Source organism: Tachysurus fulvidraco, chromosome 24, assembly GCF_022655615.1.
Source record: "Tachysurus fulvidraco isolate hzauxx_2018 chromosome 24, HZAU_PFXX_2.0, whole genome shotgun sequence".
In the NCBI taxonomy this organism is placed as follows: domain Eukaryota; kingdom Metazoa; phylum Chordata; class Actinopteri; order Siluriformes; family Bagridae; genus Tachysurus; species Tachysurus fulvidraco.
Window position 1 is genome coordinate 13,507,804 of NC_062541.1, and position 4,683 is coordinate 13,512,486.

Consider the following 4,683-nt stretch of genomic DNA (forward strand, 5'->3'; position numbering starts at 1 on the left):
TGGTTGAATCACAGCTCCTATCTCAAAAAATTCGTAAGTCAAAGCACTCATATCTCGAGGCATCACTGTATTTTACCATAATGCACATTTCAGTAGAGTACAGTTCTTCTGGGTTTATTTTTCTTTGCACTTCCCTCTACTTTATTCCTGTAAAACTCACTGTTTTGTTGGTGCAGCTCTGCAACTATCCTCACATTTTCTATATTTTTGATTCTGTGTAAACTGTATAAATTCCCATATGGCAGTAAATCTAAATCCAAATGCAAATATCATCTACAAAAACAGCAATATTTAAAGGTTCAGTTTTTTTCATATGCTTCAGTTTCCTCTCAGCCTGAACTAATGAAAGAGCTAATAAATGATAATCTGCTATTTTTACCCGAAAAATAAACGGCAGTCTAGTAACTGCCCTCTAACTGTTAACTTTTGTCGCCATTACTTTTAAAGCATTGATAAAATGGCAGCAGGTCGAACTGGAAATAACTCGGTCAGATTTATAGACTGATGCGGCACGTTTACGGCTTTCTGCGATGTCTTTTAACTCGCCATACCCTTGGAGGTCTTAGGCTGTTTCTATTATCCTTAATAAGAGCAGTATTTACGACCTAAAATGTCTCCATCAGGAGCTATAAGCAACACAGAGCCAAATCCACCTCAGGAATGCAGCACTCTGGAGCTCAGGAGAGAAAGTGTGTGTGTGTGTGTGTGTGTGTGTGTGTGTGTGTGTGTGTGTGTGTGTGTGTGTGTGTGTGTGTGTGTGTGTGTGTGTGTGTGTGTGTGTGGTCAATGGCCACATCATAAACCTTCCTAGTGGTGTTGCTGAAGCTCTAACAATCTCTGGCTTATTCAGAAGAGATGTTTTTTTAAAATCACACTTAATGCACCAGGCCTGTGTTTCCCCTGCGATTGTTTCCTCACACTTCATGCTGGAAAGCCAGAAACCAGAAACCATCTCATATCATTACCAAATCATTTAATGATCACTATCAAACCACATTAACCACCATGATCCAACTCCTGTCTCTACACCCATTTGACCAGCCAAATAATAGCACTTAACCCTGTTTTTATGTGTCCTTAGTGCAGGGATGACTGCACAAGGCTCAAATGATTGCACGTGCCTCACCATAAATAGTGCAGAGAACACGTAAAGTCATCAACCTCACTGCCTGCGGCCATGCGATCACAGCGTTTATGCACTGCAGTAATGACTAAAGAGAGAAATAATAGTGATTATCCTGGGCTAGGCTGAGTTGTTGGCCCACCACAGTATAATTAGAGCCTTTTTGGGCTTGGTTTTGGACTTTTTAACTGAATCTCGTCAGTCGACTGAACAGTTTAAGCCAAAGAAAATACTCCTCATTTAATTCTAGAGCAATGTGAGACCCTAAGGATCAGCCACTATGTTAGGACTTTTAGAAAAAGGGTATGTGTGCTACTTTTAATAACACAAGTGCTACACAGCATGGGGAGTCTGGTTTTCGGCAAGCCTAGTAGAGAAACTACAGTGACACCACTGGCTGGGAAGAAGCTGAGGTCATTGCATTGTTCTGGTACTGGTAAAGAACTGGACACCTGCTTGCAGTTTTCACCCACATTAGGAAAACGATACCATACAAGAAACAAAAAGATATATGGAAGGATGTAATAAGGAAGGATTAATGCACCTCAGTGCACCTCACACACTTTTTTGTTCAGCCATTCCTGAGACTTCACCACTGCAACTCTATGGATTTTAACTAATGCTGAATCTGAAACCTTTGAACTAATGTTCTTTTAACGTAATTCAATATAATCCAGCTTGAACCTTCTTTCAGCATTTCTGATATCACACATAACTTTGATGTTACCTCTTTGTGAGAATATCAAAGAACGGTTTGGATCTAAATCGGAACTAACACCAGCTTAAAACAGAACTCCAGCACAACTACGATGCATTATATCTTAAGTCCATTTCAGAAGATGTTGTTTTACAGAACTCCCAAAACTATCCCTTTAAAACATGACATTTCAGAAAGTAAAGAAAAAATTGGGGTTTCCAGCAATAAAACTTAAAACTCTCTGTCGGTTAAACCAGGAATAATCTGTTTTCTTTAGATATGGTTTCCCTCTAAATCCCCAGAGAAACTACAGTACAGTATATAATAGCTATTTAATGCCATAGACAAGAGCAGCATGTGTGGATCTAACTTTGAGCTTTACATCTTTCAGATTTTGTCCCCCAAAACATCTTGTGGTAGTTGGTGAAATGCTTCATCACATCTGTTTTTGCTCTCGTGATCAAAACCTGTTAAGTGAACTGCTCCACTTAAATTACTTCCAATTGGCAGAAAAGTTGGGAAAGTATTCACCCAATTTATTTTTTCATTCCAATTTGCTTTATTTTCTCTAATTACCAATGTACAAAGGTGAACTATTTGGACTTTATTCATGTCTCCATGTTGGAAAAAGGGTACGAACAGATACCACTATGAATATATAATCTCTATAATTACTATTCTAATAGCAATGATTTATTGAGATCCATTGGCTGTTGATGGCTCTGTGGTTCTTGTACATTACGTTCCTCTTCACTAGGAGATTAAATTAGATTTTAAGTGGTATTTTGAGAAATTAAAACAGATCAGTTCTGACATATTGCTTCTTAATTGTTTAAATGATCATTAACAGACCACAAGCGGTACACTAAAGAGACTGCCAATGCTGTACCTTTCTACTCGTGTAGCTGCCTCTGGTAGTCATAACGGGCTGCATGGCACTGACACTGGTGGAAAAAAGACCAAGCTTTTAATTTAGAAATTTTTAAAAACCAAAAAGTAAACATTCTGCACCTTTTCTAGTTCCCTGTATAAATGTAAGTAAGTAACGTGTGATACTGAGCTTGTTTACTGTTTTGTACAAGAGATCATATTTTTTCTCATGTCTGATCTCTTTTAATCAAGCATGTGTTCAGACAAGACTGATGATTTGATATGAAATGGATAATGAGGTTTTACCCAAACTGGTGGAGTTCATGAGAACTTGAGTCACATTGTCATTAAAGCAGAAAAGGGATGAACCAATGACTAAAAAACTCATATGTGTAAATATTTATACGGTTCTAGTTTTCACTCAAGTTCATGTCAGTAATGTAATTGAATGAAGCATTTTCAGTAGCATTGGATCCCACTATATCTACATTCAACAATGCTCAAATAATACCTTAAAACTTCGATGTCCAATCTTATCCGCAAAGAGTCGCTTGGGTTCAGCTTTTCATATCAATCAAGCATCTGATTCCACCAGGCCACACACAGTTTTCTTCTTTTCTCACCTCTGTTTCGCAGCAGGAAAACTAAATGCAGCACAAAGAACTATCAATAGCTATGTAAATGTTTTATTTCAGATACTGCAGTTTGTGTCAGCCAGACAAAAGATACATAAGACTGTCTAGGTTAGTAAAACCATTGTTAAAACTAACTGCCCAAGACCAATGTCCTGATAGAATGGAGCTACTGAGGAGACATCAGGGTCATAAATCACTAGAAATATTATTTAAAGCAATTTTACTGTATTTTGAACTAGAGATGTGGTAGAGATGCTTTCAAATATGTACCTCATGTTTACTCAGGCAGTAAACAGACCACCATGATTTCTCTTGGATGCAGACCAACAAAGTGGCTTTTTTTTTAATTTTGTATATATATTGCTTTCTCATGAAACATGAATAAATCTCTCAGGGATCTGCTTATTGAGTGAAACCACGCACCATTAAATACCGAGGAATTCTCTGAAGCAAGCTCGACTTTGGTGATAAACTCACGATTGTTCCACAGACTGTAAAAGAAGAGAAAAACAACACTAATTTAATATTAAGCCAGAATGAACAATATTCAAAGGCTTGGGAGCATACAAGCACATTTCAAACAGTCGCTGTTATTATAAAATGAACACTCCAAGCGAAAAAAAAAAGAAAACCTTACGAAAACCAATTTCTGTCAAATTGATCCAATACGGAATATGTTATGTTTTTTTTTTTTATTATTATTATAAATACACCATTTCTTTATGAAAATGTCGTAATTACATTGCAGATTTCTAAAATATCGTGTTAAAAGCATTTAAATGTTTGCCATCTGCCAAGGTAGAAGTGTTCACATGCTAGTGACTGCTTTTAGCGGACATGATCACCAACAACAGATTCTTCAACGTGCTTACATGCACCTAATTAATTCTTACCGAATGGAGGACTGTCATGATGAAGAATTAGTACTTGTAGATAATTACTGCCACTTTTAGGAGACTGGAGAAAGGACAGGCCAGATGGCCAAACCTTATTAATGAGGATCCTCTGTGGCATTGCTGATTTGTGGTGCGTTTTGCTGTGTGCAAGAAAAAAATAACATACTATAATGTTCATTCAGCAGAAGTCAGTTAGAATTAAGAATACAGACATGTGGGTCATTATACTGTCAATACCCAAGTGCTTTAGTATTTAAAAGACAAGTTTAAACCAGTAATCAGAAATTCAATAAAAGATTAAATATTGAAGCTGGTAAAAAAAAAAAATGCAATTACATTTCCAAGTATATAGAAAGAGCTTTAAAGGTTACATGCTGTGGGGCTTTTTTTCCCCTCACAGATTTTTTGAGTGAAATGGAAACAGTTGATTAAGGAGGATATTTTTCTAAAATAATAAGTGTC

General features: G+C 36.8%; 1 long non-coding RNA gene across 1 annotated transcript; it reads right to left on the reverse strand.

Moving 5' to 3' along the window:
* Positions 1-2,440: 2,440 nt before the first annotated feature.
* LOC113643958 lies at positions 2,441-4,457 on the reverse strand. The gene is made up of 4 exons (XR_003440920.2): positions 4,219-4,457; positions 3,749-3,816; positions 3,202-3,334; positions 2,441-2,764 (listed from the first exon to the last, which is right to left on the reverse strand). It is a non-coding gene; the product is annotated as an uncharacterized LOC113643958 (long non-coding RNA).
* Positions 4,458-4,683: the final 226 nt, after the last annotated feature.